Here is an 18,181-nt window from a genome sequence, read left to right as displayed (position 1 = left end):
AGTATCCTTCCTGCCATGGCATGGTTTCTACTTGCTGTGGAATTTAAAATATATTCCGATGGAAGGAAGTCTACATAAAATGCCCCTCTACGGTATTGTATATAGCTTGCCAACTATATATAATTCCAACTGCATAACAGAGCTTAGCCTGAAGTGAATTTCAGCATGAATTTCAAATACAGTGGTAGCATACAATATCTGATCCCACTTAGAAGACAAGCATGGATTAATAACAGTAGACTCTCACATTTCTATAAAAGCATTCTTTTTTGGTTCAAAAGATAATAGAAGCTAGTAAAAACAAAAAATAGCTATCAAATATTACAATCCTAGCACTAGTATCCATTGTTTTCAGATCAAAAAACAGGTTTTTTTACATTTATTCATTTTTGAGAGACAGAGATCTCTGAGACAGACAGAGCACAAGTGGGGGAGGGGCAGAGAGGGAGGGAGACACAGAATCTGAAGCAGGCTCCAGGCTCCCAGCTATCAGGACAGAGCCCGAGGCGGGGCTCAAACTCACAAACGGTGAGATCATGACCTGAGCCAAAGTCGGATGCACAACCAACTGAGCCAACCAGGTGCCCCATTGTTTTCGGATTTTTAAAAGTAAGGTTTGCTGCTTGTGGAACAAAAGTCACCAGCAACGGACCCAAAGTCAAAAACTAGGTTTATCAATATATATACTGGCACATTCAGCAAACTTTTACTTTTAGAAAAATGTGTTTTGTTTTTTACTTGATAAAAATATTTCCATCATGCTGCATATAGGCTTCATGTTTTACATTATTTATTTTTATTTATTTATTTTCCAAGTCGTCAAAGGTGATGGTGATGATAAATAGCTACTAACTAAAAGGTACAGCCACCGGAATCACAGATCTGGCTCAAATTTCCAGCCCTATACACATACTAGCTCTATTGCTGTAGCTATATTATTTAACCTCACTATGTCTCAGCTTTCTCATCTTTTAAATGTGGATAATAAAATTTACTTTATGCAGTTGTTCAGGGCAATAAATAAAATGACACCTATACGAGCCCAATACTTTTTCCTACACACAGTCTGTGCTCAAAAATTGACAGTGATTATTGTATCTGTATCTCAATTGTATTATATATTTAAATTATATTGTTGCCATATATTACATAATCACAGTGTAGTGCTTATGACATGTCTATGAGAAAACTTATTGCAAATGGAAGGACCTAAAGGTTTTAAAGTACTGTCTTCCAGGGTCACGTTTACTTTGGAGCCTAATTTTTTTTATCTTTTGTAGGGTCAGCATCACCCAAAACATTTTTCCAATTATGAGTCTATTTTGTCTTTGAATAGAAAGTCTGTTGCATTGTTTCACCAGTATTCTTCCCCAATAATAATACCAGGGAGATTTGCTGTTCCTCTCTCTCAAAGAGGTCATAAAGGTCCAGCATTGCTTCGGGAACTTTCCTAAATAAAGTCACTCATTCCCAGCTGGGCATACAGTGAATGCTACAAAAGTGCTTACATGAAGACACAGCAAATATGCATTGACTGCTGGTATCATTAAGGAGTACAGAAAATATTCCTTTATTTTATTAAAAAGCATGCTGTAAAATTCTGAGTATTTACCCAGTGCTATTCAGAATTCTCCATATCAGTATAAAAACCACTAGAATGGTCATGAAATCATGAACCATTTTTTGTTTTGTTTTAAAATTTCATTCCAAAAATACCCGAGTGCTAATTTGAGTATAAGATTATATTAAGTGAAGTACTAGATGTCTGTTTCTACTCTGTTTCATACTGATCCAGCTTGATTACCACATATTACACAGGGTTTACATATTGTTTTATATTTGTGTTTTAAATGCATCTATTAAATACCCTTGGATATGCCTCAGCAACTATCTCAAAGAAATTTGATAATGTGAACTTTTTGATCTGAGTTTCTTAGAAGACCAGAAACACTGTCCAAAAAATAAATAAATAAATAAGTTCTGTGAATTCAGAAGTATGCTCAATATTTATTCCAGTGCCTAAGTTAATTACATTCTTTCTGACCACTCTCTATGGCCAAATTTGTTAAGGAATAAAAGGCAATGCAGAAAAAAAAATTGTGGATAGAAAGAAACTTTAAGAATATTACAGAATCAATAAAAATAGTAAGAAGAATATTATAGAATCATGGAATTTTTAAGAAAGCAGATGATACATACTGGGTTTTCTAGGCATGAAAAATTTTCCTTGGATGCTGTCGGGAATGCACATCACCTTTCTCCTAACCCTCCTGAACCCACCAATAAACTCTGAACCTGAGAGAAACATTAATGGTGATCAAGATGACAACAATGGCATTTTGGAGAAAATATGCTAATGTCAAGAGTTTAAACTTTTCTTTTTTGGAGAGAGGACATTTAAATCATTTTAACTCAAGTAGCTTGATCCCCTGGGGTTTGTCCTCATTTGGGGGGGTCACCTTATTTTGATTCTTTCTTCCCCAATTTTAGATGGGCCTAGGTCTACTCTCTGCTCGGAAGAGGCTTTATCTTCAGAAGATGTTTAGACCAGCAACTAGGGAAGAAACATCCCCATGTTACCCTAAAGAGATTTTCCTTAGAGTTTTCATCTTGTTTGTTCTCATCATTTATTAGAGCAGCATGAACTAAGCCTCCCCCCAATGATCTATCATTTATAATTCATCCTTTTGCCCTTTCTAGTTTCCTGATTCACTCATTACTCTGGTGGGTATGAAAGGTCTGAGCCTGGCTGACATATATAGAAGAAGGCAAGGGAATGCTGGGAGGTTGTTAAACCTAAAATGTTAACTATTTTTAAAGACTTCATTATATCAAAAATTTTTAATTGCTAATACTAGTATTATGTCTGTGAGTCTTACAGGTATGTATCTTTTTTCCACAGGCACATACCTTTCAAATTCTATCCAAACCCACCCACCCCATCACCAGACCTCCACTTCAACTTTCATCTGCTTCTCTTCAGTTTATGAACTTCTTATAATCCCTGAACACACTATGTATTTCCTGATTTCTATGCTCTTACATGCTGTTTCTTTGATTTTAGTAAGCTCTCTTCTCTAATTTGCCTTGGTGACTACTCACACAAATTTAACACTCAGCTCAACTATCACTCTCTGAAATCTTCACACACCCACTAAGACAAGTTTCTTTCTCCTGTCTAGTTCCATTACCCTGTGTACATACTTCTTACGGTGCTTCTCATGTTACATTGGAACTGTTGCTTTATAAGTCTATCAAACCAGGTGGAATCATTTAAGGGCTGGAAGTACATTTTATATATGGCTGCATCCACAATTTATTCATCTGGACTTTTGACTACAAAAGATGGAAATCCAGTCCTAACAGAGAAAGTAGTGAGGAAACTGCAGTTTGCTCCTCATACACCCTGGATTATGTGATCCCAGGTCAGCAATGCCAAAGAAATGCAAACCTTTCTTCCCATACACCCCCAGATTAATCCCACAGAGTCACAGGCTCATCTATGAATTTATCATCATGCCAAGTACTCAGAGGACATCACCATCATGACCATTCCCTATCAGGACCAAAAGGTGACGGAGGAATTATGCAAAGAGAGAGCAAGGGAGAGAGGGGAGATGGCTATGTGACAGATAGCTGAGAACCAGAGAAGCTTCAGCTCGCCACACTGGAACCTAACACGGAATTTGGCACTTGATAGGTGCTAAATAAATGTGGACTTAATAAATAAACACTGGTTGTTCTCCTACATTTTAATAATGTTCTCAGGATCTATCACCAGATTTAACACATTACATTTCCAAAGTCAATTGCCCAGAATAATTCACCTCAAATTTCACAATAGTAAATTCTGGTACTTCGTGGACCAGCCAGTTTCTCCAACACTTCCCACTGATGCCTTGGGAAATCTGATAGTAATGCCGCCTAAAAAGATAATTTTGAAATCCTACAAAAAAAATCAGTAAGCTTTTTCAAGATTTAAACACACATATGCTAACATTAACATATATATTTGTATTTATGTGCACACACACATTCATATGTATGCACACACATACATATATAAAAAGGTCATTTTCATATTGGAGAAATAAGTCTTAATGTAGAGTCACCAAGCTATAAACTTGATGAAATTTGTTTTGCAACCTTCCCTACAACTACATACTAGAAATGTTCTTTTAGTTTATTCTGTACACATAGCAAACAACGTTTTTATCAGGTGAGATTTAGGTTTAAAGAATAATTCCTCCTGTTTGGGATAGTTTAGGCACTGTTTTGTCTCAAGAGAAAGTAGCAAGTGAAACGAACACAAAAGAACAATTGAATAATAGATAATGCAGCAAAGGTAAGCTTTCATGGCCCTTTTTTCAGATGTCGTATTTAGACCACTATTACATTATTGAAGTCTTTAGTGATTAAGTTACAAAAACATCTCTAAAGGTTCAATCTTTATGTTTTGAGAAACTGTAATTAAAATAAGTCATTTTCTTTAACTTTGTTTTTATAAAAGAGGCCATTAGCCTTAAAATACCCTCTCACTTTGATAAAAACTCAGGATTGACACATAACCAGTGCGAATAAAAGCATAATCCCTCACAGTAACATTTTAGTCTTTTATTCTCCTTGCACTACCTCTTATCCTTGCAGTTATTCTCAGCAGCATCAGAAACCCAGAAATTGTGTGGAACAGATATTTTGTCCCAACTTGTCAAAAATAAGCAACAGACACAGTTACATACAAATAAAGCCATTACTGAATCTGCAGGAGCCAAATGAACCATACAAGGTGTTAATTAATTTTGCATTTCTAACATTTCAGTCATCATTTCCTTGGAAGTGGACACCTACGCGAAGAAAAGAAATGTAGCCACATGTAGCTATTAGATTCAAAAACTATTCTTAATATACAAATGTAAAACTTTTCTTGGATAACATTTATATTTTCCATTAGCATCTGGCTCCTTTTCCAATAAAGTTCAGTATTTGTGACAGCCTTTCTTTCAGAAATGTGAAGGCTTTCTTGCCGTGAGCATTTCAAATGTTCAGAAATACCAACTGTGATTCAAATGATTTATAAGGTCATCACCCAAGAAAAGCCATGTATACTGAATTTCCAAGTAGCCAAATGGAGGGAAAATATAAAGAGAGACACATACATGTGAATGTTGTGTGTGTTGGTGTGAGGGTGCAGGCCCACACTTGGGGAAGTAGCTTCTAAAATGGATAGTGAGACAACCCAGTAATAAATAACAGAAGTAAAATGTAGAATAAAAAAAAAGAGATCTTAGTTCCTAAATATTTCTTTAGCCTTCCACAGCATCCAGCACACTGCCTTACACATATTGGGTGCCCAATAATAATTTGTTTGAATTGATTTGACAGAGTATAAGAAAAGTAAATTTGTGTCCATAGAGTAAAATACCTAACTAAAGTCTCCCTTCCTAAAAGAACTATGTGTTCTACTTTATTCTTAATATCATTACTAAAAAATATTTGTTTAGTGCTTACTACCAACCAGATGGTAGGAGAGATGCTTTATATGGTTGATCTGATTCAAGCTATAAAGCCCTCCTATGTGACAGCTACTATTCCCGTCTGAACTCACATGTGAGTGAAGGGAAGCACAAAGTTCTGAGGAACTCTCATTTACTGTACCTTCCTCCTGAAACGCTCTCTCCCTATTTCTTCCTTAGCTGGCTCCTTCTCCTCTGTCCAATCTTAGCTTAAATGTTGGCTCCTCACAAAGGTACCCTTGTCCCACATAGTTATACTCCATTTCCTTTCCCTCACAGCACTTTCTTAACATGTTAACATATATATACATACATATATATACATATATATATACACACACATATATATGTATATGTATGTATGTGTACACATACATATGTATATGTGTATATATATACACATATATATGTATATATATACATATATATACACACACACACATATATATATATATATGATATGAACTCTGACCACTCCATGTCGCCATAATTGGTCACCTGCCTCTCATGTACTCCCCTGGCTATAGCACTTACCTCTCAGTAACTGCTTTTTCATTTGTCTTTTGCACCCTTTATAGTGTGTTGTCCAAGTTCTTTTCTCACCTTGCTCACCTTGCTTTCTCACCACTCAGAAATTGATTGGAATGTGATGGGCACTCAACAAGAATGAACACAAGGAATAAATTAATAGACAGCATTGCTGGGAATCCAACAGCTCAGGTCTGGAGTCAAGTAAGTATCTGTTGGAATCCCCTCTCTATTCTTGTTAGCTCTGATATTCATAATTTAACAAACAGAAGTATATATATTTTTATATAGTGTGTGTATGTGTGTGTGTGTGTGTGTGTATGTATACACACACACACACACCAGATATATACATATGTATATATACATATATAAATATATGTATATATGTATAAATGTGTGTGTGTGTGTGTGTGTGTATATATATATATATATATATACACACATATAATTTAACAAACAGAAAGAATAACATGGGCTGAGTCTTACAGCTTGCCAAGGAAAGCAATAGGAGGAAAAAAGGCCAGTAGGAAGTGCCAGCTCATGAAGATGGATGTGAAAGAATTAAGCAATCAGGAATTTAGGCTAAGAAAAATGAGACACTACTGAAAGATGGTGACATCTTTTATTATAATGGCTTTCTGGAGTAGAGAAGCTGACATGAGATGGAGGCTAAAGGCAGCGAGAGCTACTACAGCAAGAGCAGTAGTCTTATTAAGAAACAGAAGGACGGGGAAAAATAAGCACATTTGAGAAATATTGGAGATATTTAGAAGGGAGAATCAACAGGAGCTGATTGACTTTATATAGGATAGATGAGGAGGAAAGGAAAAAGCAAAGATAACTTCCAGCTTTATAGCTTAAGCAACGAGACACCAATACTGAGATAGAAAAATAGAAAACTACGTTCCCCAGGGATGCCTGAGTGGCTCAGTTGGTTGAGTGTCTGACTTCGGCTCAGGTCATGATCTCACAGCTCATGAGTTTGAGCCCCATGTCGGGCTCTGTGCTGACAGCTCGGAGCCTGGAGCCTGCTTCGGATTCTGTGTCTCCCTCTCTCTCTGCCCATAACCCACTCACATTCTGTCTCTGTCTCTCTCAAAAATAAATAAACATTTAAAAAGGAAAGGAAAGGAAAGAAAAGAAAAGAAAAGAAAAGAAAAGAAAAGAAAAGAAAAGAAAAGAAAAAAAGAAAACTACATTCCCCAGAGCAGTGGAATGGGAAATGGGGACATGTGTGGTAGAGAAGGCACTGAATGCATGGGGAACATGTTGAATTTGAGACCTCTCTCAGATCTCCAAATTGACAGACCCAGTACCAAATCTTACACAGGCCTAGGGTTCAAGAATGAGTTCTGAACTGGAACTGTAGATTTTGTCTTCATGAGTATCTAGATGCTCCCATGTCAGGCATGAGAGGGTGCAAGGAAGGTATGTAGAATGAGATGGCCCCAGGAACAAAATTCAGGGGAAGTATGGAGAATTGAGAGCTTTCAAAAGAGACCTATAAGAACCATTCAGAGGACAGGGAGAAAAGGTGGAGGTGTCACAGGTACCAAGGAGCAAAGACTCTAGAATTACAGGAGCCCAATAGGCCCAATTGTGGATGTATGTAAAGCACATGCGGACTGAATGTAGCCCCAACCCAGACAGAAATAAGGAGGAGGTAAACATTACTGATATTCCAGGAGTGAATGGTCAGTGGGTTGGAGCCAGAATGGTGACAGGACATGGAACGGCAACAACTGTGAGGCTAGTGCTTAAGACTTTAACAAATGGTATCTGGGTGTTCATGGACAACAACGATACAGAGATGATAGAGTAGGACCAGAGGCATGAGCCTTGCAGGGCAGGAGCTGTTCACTTGGGTAGAGGAGTAATGGTGTGCACAGCAATGCACAGTAAAGATTAACAAAACTGCCTCCCAACCTAGAAACTCGCCGTTGGCCTTGACACATGGAACTATCTATGCAAGGTCTTGTTCCATCACACACAAGACATAATTGATTCAACTTCAAAACTTATGTAATGTTCTCAAAAATTTTTATATCGTTTTTATATCAGGAAAAAATATATATGCTTACTGCTTAAAATATTTCATAAAAACTCCCACACACCTCAATGCTCCAAATAAGAATAGCTAGGATTGGATGTCCTCATGGTTAATCATGTAGATTTTGAAAGAGAATGTCATATGAGTCCCAACTTATGCAAGTAATTATCAAAAACCTAGATGGTAAACAAATCTCTCTGTGTTCACTGATTTCTGTCTCTTGGAGTTCTGAATGTGTATCTCACTCCTTTCTAAAACACCCAATTCACTCATTAAATCTCAGCAAATAAAAGGGCATTTCCTTTAATCTTGCAGGTTTCCTTAAAAATGTTCTGATACTGAGGATGGAGATTCATAACAGCATTTTTATCCACTAGAAGGAATGCATCTTAGAAATGATAAAGATCTCAAATTTCTAAACTTTCACACAGATTTATTCTTCTATTCTGGGACTAGTACTCATTCATCTTTCAATCAAAAAGTTTAAAATAGAATCTTATGTTTTAACCTTAGATGCTCCATGTTATTAAGAGTTTTAAATTATCTGTGTATAATTTGCCTTTCTACATGACCCTTTTTAACCTTGATCTCTATAAACACAATTTTTAACTAAAGTAGCTTCTTTTATGTTTGCTTAAGGTAAAAAATCCAAGGTCACAGATTTTTCTCTAGAGTCTGAAATAAAAACAGAAAAATTAACTCATATACATTAAAACTCATATACATTAAATAATTAAAAAATTAACTCATATACATTAAAGTTTATAGTTACAATTGAAATTGTAGAGTCAGTTAACTTTTTCCACCATACCTCCATGGCAAGAGGAGACAGGCATTTGGATTGGGTGGTGCTTTTAGCAGGGAAAAAAAAAAGATGTCTCTAACACCTCACATCAGCTTTCTCCACAGTTCCTAGGACAAGAACCCCACAGTTCAATACAAGAGAATTTGTTTGAATGAAGAATTTGCTCTCTCCACATGTCTAAAACTGTCATTGTCAAATAATCTTAGGCACATGTAAAAAACCAATGGTGGTACCACACTTTAGTCTGAGCCTAATTTAGAATCTTTTAAAATAAGCAGTAAGAGTAGACACTATAGGACTCCAAGAGGCCTAGAGACCATTCAATTATTCTGCTATCCTTCATGGTTGCCTACCCCTAATTCTGCACCACCCCCCCACCCGCATTCCTTTGTTGGCCCTTGCTGCTAGATCCTTCTTTTGCGTGCCCAGGACCAATGTGCCCAGGACCAGAAGAGACCATGACTACTTCATGATCTCCAGCTTCTATTGCATCTAAAGGTGCCCACAGGATGCAGCTGGAGTCAATGAGGCATAAATAAGTTTCCTTGAGAAATCTGATAAATTTTTGCCTTCCTGGTGAGAGGGGATAGATGTCATTGGCTGCCTCTGTCAAGATGGACATAATACCTTGCATACAAGCAGCCATCTTGTGGTCAAGAGGGTAGCAAGTACAAAAAGAAGGACCAGCAGAATCAGATGGCAGAGCAGAAGAGGAGAAAGCATCCTGGCTCTGATAATAACTTGAACAACTGAACCAATACCAGAAAAATCCCACCTCTGGATGTTTTGTTTTATAAGAATAAACACCTACTGATGCAGGTCTTTTAGGTGGATTTTCTATTATTTGAATCTAAATGTATTCACAAGTGATGTACCCTTTTGTTATTTTCTCACATGAGTCACCTTGATTGTAGCATTTTGCTTGTCATTTTTTCCCCTATTTTTTTCTTCTTTTCAACTGCCTGAGCAGATTCAGACTTTTCCCCCATCCAACACTTTATGGAGTGTGACACCAAGGATGAGTTCCTTCAGGTTTAAGGCTGTTCTAGCTCTTTCTTCTCTCAGGGCATAAGTTATTGAGTGTAGTGGGGGGGGGGGGTCACAGCCCCCTACTTCATTTAAGTGAGTTTATTGGTGGTCAGGTCCCACATTAAATGGCCAGCTGGAACAATTTGGGGATAGAAAATTCTTGTAGGAACTTTGAAAACATCTATTTCATTCTTTGCCAGAATGCAAAATATATCATTCAGGAAATGGTACACACAAGTATTTTCATAGCTTATTAAAAACAATAACTAACAGAACAATTATAAAACTATATTTTTCCAAGAAAGAAAAAAATTATTACCTATAAATGCAGAGTTTGAAGGAGCCTCAGACCACTGAGTGGGAAGTTGATCAAAAAAGTAAGATTGGTCTCTCCATTAACTGGGCAAAAGGGAGAGCCCTATCATTGGAGAAATTAACTTACTTAAGACAAGAGGTAAAAAGCAATGTTCAGAGCTTCCAGAGGCTCTGTGGAAAGTGTAGAGCAAACGGGAAAGTGCAGGAGAAAACTGTAATAGACAGCATCATGGAACAGGAATGCCTTCAGCTTAGATTAGGATGCAAGGCAGCTGATTCACAGGCTTCCAGGAAGCTATTTGAGGTCTCAGGGCTTGAAGAGCCTGTAGGCGGTATGCTCCAGGGCAGGAGTGGAGGCCATTCTCATACTCTGAAAGATTGATGAAAGCCCTGCAGGAAATCTTAAAATGGAATATATTTTCTCTTGTGTCCCCCAGTGCCTAGTAAACATGCAATCAATGTGGTAAACTGAAATGAACTTTTTGAAAGACAATGCCTTTAAAATATAATTGCTTATAGTGCACATTTATGCCACTTTTTCCAGGGTAAAACAGCTTTATGAGTGCTGTGCTCTAGTTTTGATTTTTCTCCTCCAGGTTGCTGATTATGTAGCATGTCTACTATTGCCAATGAGAAGCAGCTCCATCAAAGCAAGTGTCTGGAATATCTTCACTACTTAATCTAACCTAATTTAATTTAATGTAATTTATTGATTTTTTCATTTTAGCATTTACTAGGTTTTTAAGTATAGAAAAACAAAGAAGAAGGAGATCCCCCCATCTAGACAGCAATGTAGAAAATTCAAACAGTAGACAACTGCCTCCAACTCTCTTTCACCAATGGTAACCATTGTTAGCATTTTACTGTGCCTATATCCAGATTGTACTCACCCTCCCCCCTAAAAAAACCCAAAAACTTGTTGGAAATCTAACCAGATTCTTTAGTTTTATCTAAGGAATACCAACTTGCTTATCAGCTTTCGAAAGTAAGTACATGTACCCTCAACTAATAACTTCAAATACAAGCATTCCAAGTCCTTGTTAGACAATACAGTAATCTTACCCACGTCCTTGAAAGTTTAGTTGAACAAAGTGATATTCATTTGGAGGAGATAATATATTTTATCATTTTGCCTAATCTTAATTTCATTTTTTAATTTATTTTAATGTTTATTCATCTTTGAGAGAGAGAGAGAGAGAGAGCAAAGCATGAGTGCGGATGGGGGGGGGGCGGGGGCAGAGTGAGGGAGACACAGAATCCAAAGCAGGCTCCAGGCTCTGAGCTGTCAGCACAGAGCCCGATGCAGGGCTCGAACTCATGAGCAGTGAGATCACGACCTGAGCTGAAGTCAGATGCTTAACTGACTGAGCCACCCAGGTGCCCTGCATAATCTTAATTTCTATGCTTACATCAAATGATATAAATTTCAACATATTTACTGCCTTAACTATTCACTAAATCATCTTCATTTGGTTGCTTCATAATCTCATGAGGCAAACATTTATCTAGAATTAAAGGAAACAGTTATTTTATTTTACCCATCTTATTTTTATTAAAATATTGTTTTGGACAATATTACCCATCAAATCACTCAGCACTCCCTATGTAAAAAATTAAGTGAAAAACATTTTCTAACTTATTGCTGGGAGAAGAATGACTTCCCCTAAACAAATGAAGGCATCCTCTTCTCTGATAACAAAAATTGTATCACTGACTCTACCTTTCCAAATATATTTCAAGAAAATTAAGAGCTAAATTTAAATGTAATTTATAATAACTTGATAAATCCTTATTACTTGCATATATATGTTCTTTTTTCTCTTGACTTTCTAATTTTCCATGTTCTCTGGACTTGCCTTTTATATTTCTGCACTAACATTTATTTTATTTATATTCTTATTGCAAATCTCTTTAATTCCCTTCACAAAATATGTAAATAAAAAATAAAGCTATAGAATTCTATACACGGACACAAATAAATGAGTGATAAAACCATTGTATTCCCCACTGAAATCTACTCTGAGTTTTCTATTTTCTCCTTTCCATCTGCCAATTCCCTACCTTGCAAATGAAATGGAAACCAACTAAAAATCCCCACACTAAGAAAACATGATTTTTTTCCTCATGTAAGTATCCCTCCTCATATTTATCCCTCTTGATAAAGCCAATGTGAAACTTTTGACCAATTCAGCCAAGGTAATTAGATCAGGCCAAAGGAGATAACAAAATGAAATTTATGGGTAGGGTTCTGGGACTGGGCCAGGTGGCTGAGTAAGCCACAGCTCAGCTCCTGCCAGATGTACAGAGATCAAGAAAATGGTAGAAGATCCAGTGGATCAGGTCAGGACAGAGATGGACCGGCAGGGAAAAGAGGAGCTCAGGCAGTGGGCTGGGTGACAGAACAACCAGAACTAGTCAAATCTATCCAGGAAACAGTTATGAGCAGTGACTGTATGATCACAGTCACAATTAACTTACTTACAAACTTTATGTTAGAAGCCAATTCCTAATTTTGTGAAGTAGCATAGCATAGTGAAAAGGCTGACCTGAGTTTCTTTCCCTACTCTGCCACTTACTAAGTGAGTGACATAGAGTCTTTCTCAACATCACTTTCATTTCTTTATTTGTAAAAAATATAAATAATAATAACACATGTATTAATAACAACACATAGGTTATATAAGGATTATATATATATATATATATATATATATATTACATATATAATCATATACATGTATATATTGTGTAGGTATATATATTTATTAACTTATTTATTTAACACAGCCAAGGATAATTTATGTTGTTTCTTCTTATCCTTAGTAGTATTGCTGGCCTTGGGTTTTCAGTGGAAAAATTAGAAGTGCTTGCTTTGAACTGGGGTAAGAGAAGTAGAAATGAAAACACAGCTGGATACAGTTGAATCCACTATCTGTCCTTTACAGTTCAAAACTGGCTATGGTATTACACTGTTTTTTTTTTTTTCAAAGTAGAGCTTTAGGAATACATATTGAAATATTCATATAAAATGATATGTCCAGAATTTTTTTTTCAAATGCCCCAGGGGGAAGAAGGAAGTGGATGGAGTGTAGATAGAAGAAGATTGGTCATGAGTTCAAAATGGCTGAAACTGAATGATGGCTACATGAGAGTTAATAACACTACACTACCCTTACAAATGTTTCAATGAAAAATTACAATAATAAAGAACATACATGAAATCTTGTATCAGAATAATCATATATCAAATAAAAATTTTAACTTAAAATAATTGAAATAATTGTTTTGAAATAATTGTCTTGAAAATAATTGTTTTGCTGTAATATGCTATCTGTGTAATTATTTTTTACTCAAAAGTTACCTTTAAAATTCAGACCAACAAAACTGTATAAAGTATATTTTCAATTAAATAAAAAATATAAATCTTTGTAGCATTTATGCTCATTTCCTACACATTCCTTTTTTTTTTTTTTTTTTTTTTTACTTTCAGTTCACATTAGTGGGATATTTATTAGAAAGAGACAATCAAAAGAATTCAGAGTGGCACTGTGATCTGAGCAAATTGGCCCCTCAGTGAAAAGAATTAAATTAAGTGAAAGTAACATTAAAAAAAAATTATTTTCTTGCCAGGTCATTACTAGAAAAAAGAGATGTGAGACTAATCAGGGATAATGGCAAGAAACCAAGAACTCTGAAGAGTAGGTGTTAAAGGAGGTCTGAGATAAAGCTGAAATAACTTTAGTAATTTATGTAGATGATACAATGAAGCTAAGAATAGGGAATGTGTGTGTAATAGAATCAGGTTAATTAGAAGGAGGGAAATGACTTCAGAAGAGCACACTGAGTTCAAAATTGGAAGCAAAACTAAAGTAGAAATGTAGACATTTTAGGAGAATAGTCTAAGAAAAAATCAAATGTTAAGGGCATCGGAAATTTTTAAAGGTGAGGAAAAGAAAAATGCCAAGCTGTCCCACGAATACAAAGATTTGAAGGATTGATCATGGACACATGGCACCTATTTGTGAACTCTTCGGGCTGGGTTGGGTGAAAAGACCAAAGTGCCATTGTATCAAAGACTAAATGACCTCTCTGCAGTAAAGACACATTTCAAAAACTCTTTGGTACCTCTACAGCAGCATAGACTCCAGCAAAGGAGGATAATAATTCTACAAAACATAATCCAATCACCTCCTGAACCTTCAAATTGCATGTTACAGTTAATAGAAGTATCGATTCAATTGTCAGAGTCACTATGCAATTTTTCATTGAACCTAATCCTGGATGGTGAGAAGTCTAAAGCTGAGCAAAAATGAATAATGCACATTTTTCTTGATTTTGCAATGATACAAGGAAAACCTCACCCTGCTCCTCCCAGACACACACACACACACACACACACACACTTACCCACAGACATTCAATACCAACTTAGCCCTGTTCTCATCAAGTCAGTTGTTGATACGAAGGCAACGTAGATTAGTGACAAAGGTTATAGACTTTGAATTCAAGTAGATCTCAGTTCCTGTCTTAACTCTTCCATCCACTAGCTGTATTATTGCAGTTATTATCCTTAATCTATTACCTACTAGATAGGATGGTTATAGGAATTAAATGAGATAATAATTACAAATCACTTAGCTTGAATTCTGGCACATAATAATTTTCAGTGTTGGTAGTTCTTCTCAGGCTGCTATTAGAAAGAAGGAGCCACTGATAAGACTCAGAAATGTGGTAAAGTGTTCCTGGGAAATCCTGAGGAAGAACAGCTACCAAAGCCATGAATGTTATATATCTCAGCAACTTCCAATGCTGCTATCTTGGTGACATCAAGCATGTTGCATGCACAGATCTCACTAAAGATATTAACCACATGTTCAAAAGAAGTAGAGATTTGCTTATATGGTATGATTTGGGGACCAATTCATATTATTCTCCTGTCAGTCTGCCATAGTGCCTGAAATTCTCTCATCGGAGACAACTCCTCTTAGGGAAAAATCATGAATCATGAAAAATTCATCAAATATGAATTACGCTGTAACTTATTTTTAATCCCTAGCACCTAGCATAATGTCACACAAAGAGTAGGTGGTTAAAAAATTATTCTTAAAATTTCATTGGATAAATATATATTATGTATATACTATGCCTCAGATACTGTGCATGGTTTTGGGGAGACAACAGTGAACAAAACAGATGGAGTTATTACCCTTACAAAGCTTATGATCTAACGAGTAAAAGAATTAACTCATTAGTGAAGTAATAATAAAACTGTTTAGAAGTTTGAATCATAATGTCTTCAAGTTCTGTTTATGTTTCATGATATATAATTGATAAACCTATTATTGTTCAGGATAATTATATTAACTACCATAAAAAATAACAAATAAACATGCTAAGCAAAAGAACCTCAAATTCATTTTTCTTAAAATGCATTTTAAAATGTCTACCACTCCCCTTCCCCTTATTCTGTTCACACAACAGCTTCACCAAATCAGCCAAATGTGATCATTTTCAGATGCTTTTCAGGATCATTTTCCAATTTTAAGATATGGTCTTCTCCAGTACACATATATGACTGAGTTGCCTAAGAAGATGGAGAAAAGGAATGGTGGGCTTAAGCAAAGATAATAAAAACAATTTTGAAACACAAATTGGAGTATTACCTCCTCAAAGACCATTAAAAGGCTTAATGTCAAAAGAAGAACACACTTGGGGCACCTGGGTGTCTCAGTTAGTTAAACATCTGATTCTTGATTTCTGTTCAGGGCGTGATCTCACAATCTTGTGATCTAGCCCTGTGTTGGGTTCTGCGCTGACAGTGCACAGAAGAGCCTGAATAGAATTCTCTCTCCCTCTCTCTGTCCCTTCCTCACTTGCACTCACCCTCTCTCTCACTCAAAAATAAATAAATAAACTTAAAAAAAAAAAAAGCACTCTGTAGGGAAAAACTGTGAAAGCTAATAACGTGGACCAAAAGATGAAAGAGTGTCTTCAACAAAAACAATGCATTGTTTAGAATATACTCAGGGCTAAATTTTATGGAGTTTGTACCTTTCATTGTCTTTAGGTATTCCATAATTCTGTAGAGATAGACATTAATTGGCAAAAAAAACCCTTATATTAATCCAAAGAATTCTTCATTACAGGCATGTAAATAAATTCTGTCCAGTTCAGAGGCTGAACGGACTCCTCTCTCCACTGTTGAAGAAGTCAGCTTTGCTTCTATTAAGCAAATTTAAATCAGCCTTTCTGATGAGCTTATGTATTAGGTGACTCTTTAGATTCTCTTTTGTACTTATTAGTTTTAATATCTTTTCCAGTTCCTTCATTAGTTAATGAGTGAAGCAAAATGTCTGACATGTATTCATTCTACATTTGTGTAAGTCATGATTATATTCTCTTTCAACATTCATCCTTTACCAACAGTGTGCAAACCAAGTGAAAAATCTCTACTGTGGTCTTTACAACTCCTTTCTCTTAAGATAAGTGAAGACTGAGACAAGCTGATCCATAGAAAGTGTTATTTGATCTAATAAAAGAACTTCAGACATGGATTTGATAAAGCAATCACTTTACCTCAAAAAGGGCATTTCAAAAGTCCTAAAGGAACTATGACTTGCCTGTAGTGGAAAAATAATAATTATATTACCTGAAAACCATTACCATGGGCTAATTTCAGATGACTATGAGGAACTACAGATATATAAGCCAGCAGGTATTTATTATTGTATAGCTCTATTTAGAGATGTTCATCTAGAGAAATGAATCAAATTTTATTAGTTTACTAACAGAGATTTCACCTCACCAAAGTTACACCCATATCTACGTGCACTTCCCTTACTTCTAGAAGTTACAGAGCCCACATTATTTTCAGCTCATTTTTTGTCACATAATAAAGTCATTCCAAAAGTGGAACAGCATTTCTTTCTTTAATGTGTTCATAACGTGATTTGTTAAATCTAAGATAATTTATGTTGCTGCTAAATTCCCATTATTGTGTCATTATTCTTAGGCTGATTATTATAAAAATTGAACCTGGCTAATTATTTGAGACTGGCCACATGACAGGTTTCAGACAGTGACTCTACCCACAGGAAACAAAGTATGAAGAGGCCCAAAGAATTACACCCCAGGCCCCTGGATGAAATATATCCTTGAGTCAGATAAAACTAAGATCAGACTTTTAAACATGGACTTTTACAAATATAAAGCATATAATTCCCAGACATAACTGTTGTTAAGTCTGAAGATTTGAAATGTTATGAATAAAGAAATGGAGGTGTACACACCTAGAGAGATGTGAATATGTAGTTAACAACCATACTTTCCTCATTATATTTAGTAGAAGAATAGGCTCATTATAGGCTTGGAAACCCAGTTCACTCCTGTCTGCATCTGATTCTTAGTCTATGTAATAAATAATTATACTAAGTGACCTTCAGTATTCTTTAAGGCACTTTTAAAGTGTATATTTTGAAGTAACTGGCAGTTCTTCATAAAAGTTCAAAGCAATTAAAAATTTTTAAACAGTGAATTTTGAAAAACAAAACAAAATAAACCCTTGAGCTCAAATCCACCCAGGAAGAAAATAAAATAAAATAAGGATTTCTTATAATTTCAATCATGTTCTAAAAATCTAGCACAAGTCAATAAATCATAGAAAGCTTAACAAAGCTCTCTAGAGCTTGAGTACATAGGGTAACAACTTTGGTACAAAAATATCAAAGGACAGAACAGGAAATCCACGAGCTCACTATTAGATAGGTTGGGTCTAAGGTAGAAACTCCATCAGGTATGTGAAAATATAGACCTGGAGCTCAAGAGAGATGTCAGGGAAGGAGACATAAAGTTGAGCTCTGAAGCCATAAAAACAGGTACATTCAAAATTGATGGCATATTGGAAAGGGAAGCCCGTGAGAGTGAACACTGAAGAAAACA

This window comes from Panthera pardus, unplaced genomic scaffold (assembly GCF_024362965.1).
Source record: "Panthera pardus isolate Hobbes unplaced genomic scaffold, ASM2436296v1 HiC_scaffold_16, whole genome shotgun sequence".
Taxonomy (NCBI): domain Eukaryota; kingdom Metazoa; phylum Chordata; class Mammalia; order Carnivora; family Felidae; genus Panthera; species Panthera pardus.
This window is presented reverse-complemented; position numbering follows the sequence as displayed.